The sequence below is a fragment of the Phyllobates terribilis genome, unplaced genomic scaffold (assembly GCF_046119375.1).
Source record: "Phyllobates terribilis strain yellow unplaced genomic scaffold, ASM4611937v1 Scaffold_1__5_contigs__length_1240528914, whole genome shotgun sequence".
Lineage (NCBI taxonomy): Eukaryota > Metazoa > Chordata > Amphibia > Anura > Dendrobatidae > Phyllobates > Phyllobates terribilis.
Window position 1 is genome coordinate 909,973,070 of NW_027362761.1, and position 14,406 is coordinate 909,987,475.

At 40.5% G+C, this 14,406-nt stretch overlaps 1 protein-coding gene across 1 annotated transcript in view; it reads left to right on the forward strand.

The window, feature by feature from the left end:
* FGF2 (fibroblast growth factor 2) overlaps positions 1-14,406 on the forward strand; it is an 87,547-nt gene that overhangs the window by 43,439 nt on the left and 29,702 nt on the right. The window lies entirely within an intron of this gene.

The following is a 14,406-nucleotide window of genomic DNA, read 5'->3' on the forward strand; positions in this document are numbered from 1 at the left end:
CTGCCTTTCAGGACTCTTACTCAAGCCTCTGCCTTCCAAGGCCACTAGCATCCACACAGGATCCAGGCTCGACCTTTCAGGCTGCCAGGCTTCACGGTATCACGGTGTCCCACACACAGGGAACAGGCCTCACGCCCAACACACCGAACACACCTGTCTCCCATCAAGCAGGGTTTATATATGCTTCCCGTGCACACACACACATACTGACAGGACCTTGCTGATGTCACAGTCATGTGATCAGACAGACATTCTGTGCGTGTAGGACCTGTTCTATGTCACAGTCATGTGACCAGTCACCTGAGGGGGAAGGTACATGGTCAGGTAAAACACATCCTGGACCATTACCGTAATGCCAGCAAGTCGCTGCATTACAAAACAAAGAATACTTTTACTTAAAAAGAAAGTGTATTGTGAAAAATTAGGTTGTGTCCTAAAAATAAATCCGAATTCTGGCCTCATAGGAACAGAGATGGATCAACCTAATGTATTGACTGTAAAACTCAGGGGAGAATACTTGAAGGATTTCCAAGCACTTCCTGTAACTGCGAATACATTAATGCTGTGACCTGTTGAGTGTGCCATTGCTTTCTTTAAAAAAAAAAAAAAAAGAAAAACAACATTTACTGCTACAAAATTATAATTATTATTTAAGCTAAAATAAAATAGTTACCTACAAATGCCACCTAAAATTGGGTTAACTGGTACTACAAGGCTGTTAATCTGTTGAACTGTTAAAAATTGACTTTACCCCCACTATACACCCTCCTGGCAGCATTCGGGTTCAGTCACAGGGGCGACGCCGGCACGGTTTCAGTCACCGCTCTGACTATACAGGGGGCACAGGTACAGCCGCTGTTCTGTATTCTTAGAGTGATGACTGAAACTGAATGCTGCTGGTGAGAATAAAGTTCATTTTCTCCCCACAGCGTTCGGCTACATGCTGGCACCGGGCAGGTTAGTAACGCTATTAACCTGCAAATTAAGACCATATCTGCAGGTTAATAGCATTATTGCTGGTGACAGAGTCCCTTTAAGTCAGGGGTCTGCATACTCAAACATATTTTAACAAATTTTATACACTTTGTTATGCCTACGACAGGTTCAATGCAACGTGAGATGCATAGCTCAGATTCTCTAAGAGAGAGATTACACATTGTTGAATGACAAATTGCCCCCTTTTTGGCTCTGTTGTGTACCCGACTGCCCTTTCTCCAGCTCTGTTGTGTGCCAGAACAGCCCCTCTGTGACTCTGCTTTGTGTTACCTTATCCCCTCTCCGACTTTGTTGAGAGTCAGACCACCACCTCCGGATCTGTTGTGTGCCAGAATGCCCCCCCACATTCGGCTCTGTTGTGTGTTAGACTGCCTCCCTCTCTGACACTGTTGTGGGTTAGACCACCCCCTTTCTGACTCTTCTGGGTGTCAGACTGCTTCCTCTCTGGCTCTGTTGTGAGTCACACCGCCACTTCTCCAGCTCTGTTGTGTCTCAGACCGCCCCTTCTCCGACTCTCGTCCTCAGGTCAGAGAAGGACTAAAGTCATTAATAATAAGAATATATGTGTGTATATATATATATATATATATATATATATATATATATATACAGTACAGACCAAAAGTTTGGACACCCCTTCTCATTTAAAGATTTTTCTGTATTTTCATGACTATGAAAATTATACATTCACAATGAAGGCATCAAAACTATGAATTAACACATGTGGAATTATATACTTAACAAAAAATTGTGAAACATCTGAAAATATGTCTTATATTCTAGGTTCTTCAAAGTAGCCACCTTTTGCTTTGATGACTGCTTTGCACACTCTTGGCATTCTCTTGATGAGCTTCAAGAGGTAGTCACCGGAAATGGTTTTCACTTCACAGGTGTGCCCTGTCAGGTTTAATAAGTGGGATTTCTTGCCTTATAAATGGGATTGGGACCATCAGTTGTGTTGTGCAGAAGTCTGGTGGATACACAGCTGATAGTCCTACTGAATAGACTGTTAGAATTTGTATTATGGCAAGAAACAAGCAGCTAAGTAAAGAAAAACGAGTGTCCATCATTACTTGAAGAAATGAAGGTCAGTCACTCCGAAAAATTGGGCAAACTTTGAAAGTGTCCCCAAGTGCAGTTGCAAAAACCATCAAGCACTACAAAGAAACTGGCTCACATGAGGACCGCCCCAGGAAAGGAAGACCAAGAGTCACCTCTGCTTCTCAGGATAAGTTTATCCGAGTCACCAGCCCCAGAAATCGCAGGTTAACAGCAGCTCAGATTAGAGACCAGGTCAATGCCACACAGAGTTCTAGCAGCAGACACATCTCTACAACAACTGTTAAGAGGAGACTTTGTGCAGCAGGCCTTCATGGTAAAATAGCTGCTAGGAAACCACTGCTAAGGACAGGCAACAAGCAGAAGAGACTTGTTTGGGCTAAAGAACACAAGGAATGGACATTAGACCAGTGGAAATCTGTGCTTTGGTCTGATGAGTCCAAATTTGAGATCTTTGGTTCCAACCACCGTGTCTTTGTGCGACGCAGAAAAGGTGAACGGATGGACTCTACATGCCTGGTTCCCACCGTGAAGCATGGAGGAGGAGGTGTGATGGTGTGGGGGTGCTTTGCTGGTGACACTGTTGGGGATTTATTCAAAATTTAAGGCATACTGAACCAGCATGGCTACCACAGCATCTTACAGCGGCATGCTATTCCATCCGGTTTGCGTTTAGTTGGACCATCATTTATTTTTCAACAGGACAATGACCCCAAACACACCTCCAGGCTGTGTAAGGGCTATTTGACCAAGAGGGAGAGTGATAGGGTGCTATGCCAGATGACCTGGCCTCCACAGTCACCAGACCTGAACCCAATCGAGATGGTTTGGGGTGAGCTGGACCGCAGAGTGAAGGCAAAAGGGCCAACAAGTGCTAAGCATCTCTGGGAACTCCTTCAAGATTGTTGGAAGACCATTTCCGGTGACTACCTCTTGAAGCTCATCAAGAGAATGCCAAGAGTGTGCAAAGCAGGCATCAAAGTAAAAGGTGGCTACTTTGAAGAACCTAGAATATAAGAAATATTTTCAGTTGTTTCACACTTTTTTGTTAAGTATATAATTCCACATGTGTTAATTCATAGTTTTGATGCCTTCAGTGTGAATGTACAATTTTCATAGTCATGAAAATACAGAAAAATCTTTAAATGAGAAGGTGTTTCCAAACTTTTGGTCTGTACTGTATATATATATATATATATATATATATATATATATATATATATATATATATATACACATATGCACACAGTATACACTTAAATGATAGATTTATCATACTTTCATTTACTTGAAGGTTGCAAAAATAGGATGGCACAATTAGGTGTTTCCGTAAAAACAAGGTCAGTGCTTTGGAAAACTACCCTTAGTCATGGTCCATGACATGCTGTGCATAGCATAGTAGCAGTGACATCTTCTATGACACTAGTTTGTAAGGCTGAGTCACCACCATGTAAATGGAAGGAGTGGCAGGAAAGTGGGAAGAGTTGAACTGGTTGTAAAGTCATGGAGAGACCAATTTTCCCTTTTGTCCTAGAAAATACACTGTTCCCTTTTAGGATATATTTTATTCTGATTCACTAAACAGTTTCTGAACATCCCAGGCATTAAGAAAACCATAAAATCCAGAGGGAATCATCACTGTACTATCATTTTTTTCCTGTGCTTAGTTCGAAAATGAACCCCAAGGAATATTCGAGGCCACTGTCAGTGCTAAAGAGTAAAACACGTCAATGATTTTCCTTGCCCTCACTGGGCAGCGATGCATTCAGTCCACACATTAAATGTTTTCCATGTGAGTTACATTAATGTTCTGGATATAACAGATCCTGTTTGCCAAAGTAATCCTAGGCCCACGATAACTGTGCATTTGAGACTTGGAATTTAATAGATGTACAGTAACTATTACTGCTACCTAAATGTGTTTTAAACAGGCACCTTACTGTTTTTATGCCAGTGTTTCTTTCATTTATAAATTAATATAGAGATTTTTTTTTTCCTATGCGTTATCGCTCATTAGCTATACATTGCTCTTCAATCCTCTTGCCATGTAAGTTGTCACTAAAGAAAGCTGACCTAGGGCTGGAAAAATTAAGCGCTATCAGTATACACATTATTATGGAATTTTTACATCGCTAATGGTAAGCACAGGCTCCAATGAGGACATACAGCGGATGAAATAACTATTAAACACGTCACCAATTTTCCAAATAAATATACTTCTAAAAGTGCCATTGACATGAAATTCTCATTATATGTGGGTAACAACCCATCCAATCTACACAGGCAAAGAAAGCAAACCACAGATGTCTGTAAAGTTAAGTTATATATATTAATGTTATATATATTAATGAGAAATGACACAGGGAAAAAGTATTGAACATGCTTGCTGAAATTTATTTCATACTTCGTACAAAAGTCTTTGTTGGTGATGAAAGCTTCAAGACTCCTCCTGCATGGAGAAACTAGTCACATGCATTTCTCAGGTGTGATTTTGGCCCATTCTTTCACACAAACACTCTTCAAATCCTGAAGGCCCCGTGGGCTCCTTCTACGAACTCTGAGCTTTAGTTCCTTCCATAAATTTTCTATTGGATTCAGGTCAGGTGATTGTCTGGGCGATTCTAGCAACTTTATTTTCTTTCTCTGAAACCAATTGAGAGTTTCCTTGACTGTGTGTTTGGGATCATGGTCTTGCTGAAATGTCCACCCTTGTTTCATCTTCATCATCCTGGTAGATGACAGCAGATTTTTATGAAGAATGTCTCAGTATATTTGTCCGTTCATCCGTTCTTCAATTAAATGACACTTGCCAGTGCCGTATGCTGAAAAACAGTCCCACACCATGATGTTCCCACCTCCAAACTTCAGTTGATATGGTATTTTTGGGGTGATATGCAGTGCCTTTTGGCTTCTAACATGGTGTGTATTATGGCATCCAAAGAGTTACATTTTGGTCTCATTTGACCATACTATATTCTCCCAGTATCTCACCAGCTTGTCTAAATATGCAAACTTAAAATAGACTTGAACATGCTTTTTGTTCTGCAATGGAGAATTGCGTGGTGAGCGTATAGGCCATGGAGGTTGTGTGCATTACTTATAGTTTTCTTTGAAACAATTGTACTTACTGATTCCAGGTCTTTCTGTAGCTCTTCACAGGTGGTCCTTGGCTCTCGGACTACTCTTCTGATAATTCTTTTCACTTCTCAGTCTAAAATACTGTCGGGGCACCTGATCGTGACCAGTTTATGGTGAAATTATGTTCTTTCCACTTCTGGATTATGGCCCCAACAGTGCTCACTGGAACCTTCAGTAGTTTAGAAATTCTTCCTGTAACCAATGCAATCAGTATGTTTTGCAACAATAAGGTTGCAAAGGTCTTCAGACAGCTCACTGATTTTACTCATCATGAGCTTTTTGTTGTGTGGCACCTTGGTAATGAGACACCTTTCTATAGGACATCAGTTGAAGCAGCTTATATTATTTTTCACTAAGTGCCAGGATAGCTTTCTAATTATTGATAGATTTCAGTTTGTGTCAAGACTTTCCATGGCTTTTTGCACCTCTCTTCCTTCATGTGTTCAATACCTTTTCCCTGTGTCATTTCTCATTATTACACATAACTTAATTTATGCATTTAGTTTCTTTGCCTGTTGTGTGAAATGGATAGGTTGTTAAGGACATTTAGTGAGCATTACATGTGAATAGTACCTTTAGAAATATATTTACTTAGAAAATGTAATGTGTTCAATAGTTATTTCACCCGATGTATATTGAAACTACAGTGGGGAGCACTGAATATTAATTCTCCTTAATAGCCTGCACACAGTGTAGCTGCAGCTTTGCTCCTGCTGCGGCCGGGCGATCGCGTGTGCCCGCTATTAAAGAGCATGAATAGTCACCACTCTCCACTCCCATTGGTGAAAACGCATTTTAGAGATACATGTTCTTCTATGGGCTCATACTGTTGTTTTTCTAGCGTGTAACTATGCCTGTTTTTGTAGTACTACATACTAAAAATTCAAGAGAACGGTTGTCCAATTAAGGGTATGCGCTCACAAGGTCTTTTTCAGGCAGCTTCAAATCCGCCTCAAAAATAAACATAGTGGACGGCAATGTAAAAGCGACCTTGCTGTGCACATGTTCAGTCTTTTATTACTTCTAACTGCTTCAGGGATCGGAAACCGTAAAGCAGCAAAAAGAAGTAGCATGTTCATTGTTTGGGTGACATTGGCTAGGAAGCTGCTCGCTAGTTATAGTTTAAATTATAGAGTCGTCTCAAACATGTCAGTAAAACTACCAGTAAAGATGCCCCAGGAAAAAGACTGCCGGCCGTGCTGCCAGCATCTTAACCCCTTCATTACCTTGCGATTTTCCGTTTTTGCGCTTTCATTTTTTGCTCTTCCCAGAGCCATAACTTTTTTATTTTTATGTCAATATGGCCATATGAGGGCTTGTTTTTTGCCGGACGAGCTGTACTTTTGAATGACACCATAGATTTTACCATATAGTGTACTGAAAACCTGAAAAAAATTCCAAGTGCGGTGAAATTGCAAAGAAAGTGCAATTCCACAATTTTTTGGGGGATTTTTTTTTTTTATTTACCATGTTCACTAAATGCTAAAAGTGACCTGCCATTATGATTCTCCAGGTCATTACAGTTTCCAAACATGTATAGTTCATTTTTTAAGTGGTGAAAAAAATTCTGAAATTTGTAAGAAAAAAAAATGTTGCTATTTTCCAAGACCCGTAGCGTCTCCAGTTTTCTGGATCTGGAGCTGGGTGAGTCCTTATTTTTTGCACCTTGAGCTGACATTTTATTAATACCATTTTGGGGAAGATACACATGGGAGTGGGGAGTAGTGAATATTCATGCTCTTTAATAGTGGGCACACCCGATCACCCGGCGGCAGCAGGAGCAGCGCTGCGGCTACATTGTGTGCTGGCTATTAAAGAGAATGAAGTCACTGCTCCCCACGCACACAGTCCCGGCGTGGGGAGCAGTGACTATTTCCGCAGCTGATCTCACCTTGTGAGGGCGCATGGCAGTGACATCATGCGCGGCTCACATGGTGAGATCAGTGCTGGCAGCAGAGCAGGACGCAGCGCTGGAGCAGAGGGAAGAAAGGTGAGTAGAAGTGTTTATTTTTTTTTATGTGCAGCATGATGGGGATTGCTGTGCCACGCATACCAGGATGGGGATGAAGGGGGACATGCATACCAGGATAAGGATGAGGAGTGCCTTGCATACCAGGATGGAGATCAGGGGTGCCATGCATACCAGGATGAGGGGTGCCATGCCTACCAGGATGGGGACCCGGGGTGCTATGCATACCAGGATGGAGGGGTGCCATGCATACCAGGATAGGGATGAGGGGTGCCATGCATACCAGGATAGGGATGAGGGGTGCAATGCACACCAGGATGAGGGATGCCATGCACTCCAGGATGAGAGGTGCCATGCATACCAGGATGAGAGGTGCCATGCATACCAATATGGAGATCAGGGGTGCCATGCATACCAGGATGGGGACCAGGGGTGCCATGCATACCAGGATGGAGGGGTGTCATGCATACCAGGATGAGGATCAGGGGTGTCATGCATACCAGGATGGAAGGGTGCCATGCATACCAGGATGGAGGGGTGTCAATGCATACCAGGATGGGGATTGGGGCCACATATAATAGGAAGGTGGGGCCATATATACCAGGATGGGGGATATTAACAGAATTGGGGGACATTACCCCTATAACTGTGTCAGCAGCAGACCCCCTCCCCCTTAACATTAACAGTGCATCATGACCAGATTTTTGCTTAATTTTTTTTCTAATTTTCCTCCTCTAAAACTAGGTGCGTCTTATGGTCCGGTGCATCTTATAGTCCAAAAAATACGGTACCTATTGTTTCAATCAGGTTTTTGTGTTAAATGTTTTTTTTTTCCCATTTTGACAATTTTTTTCCTTATCACAATGTGTATTATAAAGAAAAAAAAACTATATATACAGTACAGACCAAAACTTTGGACACACCTTCTCATTTAAAAAGATTTTTCTGTATTTTCATAACTATGAAAATTGTACATTCACACTGAAGGCATCAAAACTATGAATTAACACATGTGGAATTATATACTTAACAAAAAAGTGTGAAACAACTGAAAATATTTCGTATATTCTAGGTTCTTCAAAGTAGCCACCTTTTGCTTTGATGACTGCTTTGCACACTCTTGGCATTCTCTTGATGAGCTTCAAGAGGTAGTCACTGGAAATGATCTTCCAACAATCTTGAAGGAGTTCCCAGAGATGCTTAGCACTTGTTGACCCTTTTGCCTTCACTCTGCGGTCCAGCTCACCCCAAACCATCTCGATTGGGTTCAGGTCTGGTGACTGTGGAGGCCAGGTCATCTGGCGTAGCACCCCATCACTCTCCTTCTTGGTCAAATAGCCCTTACACAGCCTGGAGGTGTGTTTGGGGTCATTGTCCTGTTGAAAAATAAATGATGGTCCAACTAAACGCAAACCGGATGGAATAGCATGCCGCTATGGTAGCCATGCTGGTTCAGTATGCCTTCAATTTTGAATAAATCCCCAACAGTGTCACCAGCAAAGCACCCCCACACCATCACACCTCCTCCTCCATGCTTCACGGTGGGAACCAGGCATGTAGAGTCCATCCGTTCACCTTTTCTGCGTCGCACAAAGACACGGTGGTTGGAACCAAAAATCTCAAATTTGGACTCATCAGACCAAAGCACAGATTTCCACTGGTCTAATGTCCATTCCTTGTGTTCTTTAGCCCAAACTTGTCTCTTCTGCTTGTTGCCTGTCCTTAGCAGTGGTTTCCTAGCAGCTATTTTACCATGAAGGCCTGCTGCACAAAGTCTCCTCTTAACAGTTGTTGAAGAGATGTGTCTGCTGCTAGAACTCTGTGTGGCATTGAACTGGTCTCTAATCTGAGCTGCTGTTAACCTGCGATTTCTGATGCTGGTGACTCGGATAAACGTATCCTCAGAAGCAGAGGTGACTCTTGGTCTTCCTTTCCTGGGGCGGTCCTCATGTGAGCCAGTTTCTTTGTAGCGCTTGATGGTTTTTGCAACTGCACTTGGGGACACTTTCAAAGTTTTCCCAATTTTTCGGACTGACTGACCTTCATTTCTTAAAGTAACGATGGGCACTCGTTTTTCTTTACTTAGCTGCTTTTTTCTTGCCATAATACAAATTCTAACAGTCTATTCAGTAGGACTATCAGCTGTGTATCCACCAGACTTCTGCACAACACAACTGATGGTCCCAACCCCATTTATAAGGCAAGAAATCCAATTTATTAAACCTGACATGGCACACCTGTGAAGTGAAAACCATTTCCGGTGACTACCTCTTGAAGCTCATCAAGAGAATGCCAAGAGTGTGCAAAGCAGTCATCAAAGCAAAAGGTGGCTACTTTGAAGAACCTAGAATATAAGACATATTTTCAGTTGTTTCACACTTTTTTTGTTAAGTATATAATTCCACATGTGTTAATTCATAGTTTTGATGCCTTCAGTGTGAATGTACAATTTTCATAGTCATGAAAATACAGAAAAATCTTTAAATGAGAAGGTGTGTCCAAACTTTTGGTCTGTACTGTACATCTTGCAATGTTCACACTGGTTATTGGGGCTTTTTTTAAAAATCTAAATTCCTGTTTCAGGAAACAACACGTACATTAGCCGCAATGAATAGATTCTGACCCTATCTTGTGTGTTCAAGTGTCTAATGAACATGTGCAAATGTCACTGTGCAGGGAGGGAGGGCAGGGTCAACTGTGACATCACCTATTGTGATTGGTGGGATCCAGTGTTAGCATTTGTGTTCAGAGGTGTTACATGTCATTGTCATTCTGCTGATAAGGAGCATTGCTGAAAACTCTTCTTGATGACTCGTTTTTGCTCAAATTATTGTACTTGTTGTTTGCTATGTTTACCCCGTTTAAACATGTAAAGCGCTATGGAATTAATGGTGCTATAATAATAAATAAATAATAATAATATTAGGACAGGAAGTATGAATCTTAAAAAAAAGCTCCACTGTCCATTGTAAATATTGCAAGATTAGTAATTCTGTTTTTTTTCATAATGATCGTGATATGATAACTAATTGTAAACATAAAAAAAACATGCAACACAAACGGCTGTTTTTATCAATAGATCATTTAATGTTTCTTTTTAAATCTATACAGAAGACCGACAAGTAGGAATGGACTACTGGCATGCCAACCTCAGTTTATTTAAGGGGTAACGTTTCTCCTTATGGAGAGTGACAAGCCAGGCCTGACATGTCAGCGTGAGGAGACTTATACGCCATGCATGCTGCTTTGGGAAATTAAATATGCAAATCGCCTCTTCAACGAGGAAGAGAATTTGAACTCTAGTGCCACTTATTCGTTAATTGCAAATTTCCTCCTTTATCCTAAGTCATATGGCAATGCTTGTTAAAGGGTCGATACTGAGTTTTAGGATTGCTATTTCCAATAGGTGGCACTAGAGTTCAAGTCCTCTATTCTCTTTGAAGAGACAATTTGCATATTTCATTTTCCAAAGGAGCATGTATGGCGTATAAATCACCTCACTCTGACATGGAAGACCTGGCTTGTCACTCTTCACAAGAAGAAACGTTACATCTTAGATCCCAGTCTTAAGCCTCTCACCTACCCAAATCAGATCTCATACTTTGCACTGATGAGGGGCAACACCCCGAAACACTGTCTGCAAATTGAGATTCTGGTTTGGCTTTTATCCCAAGTCATACGGCAAGGTTTGTTAAAGGGTTGATATTGACTTTTAGAATTGCCTCTTCCAATAGGTGGCACTAGAGTCCAAGTCCTCTTCCTCTCCGAGGAGGCAATTTGCATAACCTCAGTTTATGTCCCTCAGATCTGCCAACTAGCAACCAGTATTTGAAGCAAGACTCTTGAATGAAATAGAAAATACCTACAGACAAGAAATTAAACTGTAGACGAAGACAAAGATTGAGAAGGCAAGATGTGCTACATGATTGTAAAGTATAGTAAGAGTATAGGTAGCCATACAAATTAGATTTATGTTGGCCAGTAGAGACCACTTTAGCAGGATTGGCCGACTATTGTGTATATGGTCTCTCATGGTCTTTTTACTATATAGTGTATTGAAAATGTTAAAAAAATTCCAAGTGCGGTGAAATTGCGAAGAAAGTGAAATTCTACAATTGTTTTTTGGATTTTTTATTTACCATGTTCACTAAATGCTAAAACTGACCTGCCATTATGATTCTCCAGGTCATTAAGAGTTTGCAGTTACCAAACATGTATAGGTTCTTTTTTTAAGTGGTGAAAAAAATTCTGAAATTTGTAAGAAAAAAAAATGTTGCCATTTTCCAAGACCCATAGCATCTCCAGTTTTCTGGATCTGGAGCTGGGTGAGTGCTTATTTTTTGCACCTTGAGCTGATGTTTTCTTGATACTATTTGTGTTTCGATTTTTTTTCTAGTTACGCCTTTTACTGATCGGACTTTATTTTTATAGATCAGACATTTCTGAACGCAGCGATACCAAATAAGTGTATTTTATTTAACTGTTTATTTTGAATGGAGCAAAAGGGGAGTGATTTGAACTTATGTTTTTTTAAGCTTTTTTTTTTAACTTTTTACTGGCTTCAATAGTCCCCTTAGAAGACTTGAAGCTGCGATCATCCTGTGCTACACATAGCAGTTCTTCAGCCCTGATATGTGTAGCATAAATCATAATCGCCTATGAACACCGGCCTTGTGTCGGCGTTCAAAGGAGATTTACAGTGACATGGACGCCCGGCTGTCATGACAACCCATCGGCGCCCCGCGATCACTTGACAGCGGCGTCAATGGGCGGGACATATGATGCCCTTCCGGCCGGCGGGTGTTAAATGCCGCTGTCAGAGATATCGGATCCACCCGTGGCTGTTAGATGCACGTGACAACTGATCAGATCAGCTGTCATGTGCAGGAAAAGATGCAGGCTCAGTGCCGGAGCCAGCTTCAAACGCAGGAACACGACTTTGAAAGTACCTATAAGTCCAAGGTCGTGAAGGGGTTAAAGCACATACCTTAATAAATGCACAGCTCAGGTTCATCTGAGATTGAGCTGCTAACAAACAGCTTCTCTTAAAGAAGGGCTTGAGCAAGCAGCCTTCCTCTATGACATCCATAAACACTAGTGGTCATATGAACCTGTGTTGTCTTTATAAAACAACTTCTTTAAAGCGTTACCAATTAGTTTCTCCATATAAGGAGTGAACAAACAAGCAGGAATGGTGCTGTTTTATTCCACATGCAACAGATTTACTGTATTGTCAACTTTCTAGAACACTGTGAATTGTGATACTAGAAATTAATCACACTCGGTAAAGTAACTATAAAATAATCTGAAAAAGCAAAGTTGGTGGTATCAAAAAGGATTCTTGACCCAAAACAAAGTAGGCATCTGTCCATAATTTCTCCAGGATATTTACTCTAAAAGAAATGATATTATTCAGCAAATAAACAACACAGGCAGTAACATCAACTGTGCACGCAAGATCTACCCGAGATGCTTGAAACCGTTCTTGGCCAATGCTGTAAAGGCAATGCTGTTGTTAATTCATAGTCACTAATTCTGCAACATGATACCTATCCAAAACCATGAGCCTTAGTGAGTTTTACAATGGAGCTACACGTTGCAATCGCATGCAAGTTGCATTGCAATCTATGGTGGTAATTGAGTTATGTGCAACTTGTGACCAGTAGTAGAAAAGCTAATATATTTGGAAAAATTTGTGACTGTCGCAATCGTGGTAGTTTGCAAGACACTTGCAGCCCTAGCCTGAAAGTGTCTTTATTCTACAGAATTAATCTAAAGGGCTAAAGGCTATGTTCACTTATGGAAATATTTTATAGATGTTTCTTGTAACCTACTCTTGAGAATTGCAAGGTAGCTGGTAAAAGCACACACAGCATAAGATACTTTGTTTTTTACAGTTATCATAGCTATGTCAGTATTTGAGAGATAAAAGAAGGGACCCATGCATGTGTTACAACAGTGACTTAGCAGACAGCGGTTCAATGGGAATGCCAACTGAGCACTGAGCCTGCAGCTGCACAAACTCATGTACGAGAAAACAGTTCTTAAAAATAAAAGCAAAATAGTCGGCAACACCAAACCAAAATGCCACTATTTTACAGCAACATAAATAAAAGGAAATGCAGAATAAAACCCCCAAAAATGGCTGCTGTAAGAAAAAACAAGAAAACAAAAACAAAAGGGCTCTTGTTAACCCCGTACTGACATAGCCATTTTATGTTTTTGCCTTTGCTCTTTTCTTCTTCTTCCAAGAGCCATAACTTTTACATTTTTCCTTAGGCATAGCCGTTAAAGGACTTGTTTTTTTACAGAAGGAATTGTACTTTTGAATAACGCCATTCATTTTATCCTGTGATCTACTGGAAAGCGGGAAAAAATTAAAAATGTGGCAAAAATTGCAAAAAAATAAAGTGCAATTCCACATTTGTTTTTTGGGGTTTTATTTACAGTGTTCATTATACGGTAAAATTAACCTGACAATATGATTCTCTAGATCAGTATGATTATGGAGATACCAAACATGCATCCTTTTATTTTAAGTGGTGAAAAAGAAAAAAGCGGCATCTGTCGCCATTTTCAGAGATGCGTAACGTTTTCAATTTTTGGTTGATAGGGCTTTGTGAAGGCTGTTTTTTTTTTTTTTTGCGCCTTGAGACTTTTTTTTAATGATATCATTAAGTGAGGTAATTCTGGGATAGATATGATGTTTTGATCACCTCTTATTGTATTACATCATAAGAGAAAGAAAAGAAGTATGTATAGACAGGGATCATCAACTTTTAATCATAAATTTTTATTGGACAAGTACATAGACAAACAAACCCAGTTAAAAACATTTAAAAAGCACAAGGCTTCAATATAACAACAAGCCCCACCACAATATTATGTGGGCTAAACCTCAAACATAGTCATAATAGACACAAAATGGCACAATCCAAGAAATTGTTATACCAATAAATATAATCCCTGCTTACAATACAGGATAAAGCAAGGGAACGTGTGAAATGATACTCACATAGGTAATTACTATTCTGCTGTAGGTACAACCATATCAAGAAAAAAATATAGGACTTTTATCTAGGGAAAATACCCAAAGTGCCATGCATGTGATGTGTGTAAAGACGCATAAAGAGGTGAAAAAAAAGGGGAAGAACCCCCCCAACCCCACGTGTATCGCCACCACTTTAGGACACTAGTATATGTCTCATTACATCTTGTGTATGCGCAATTTATATGGTATGCCC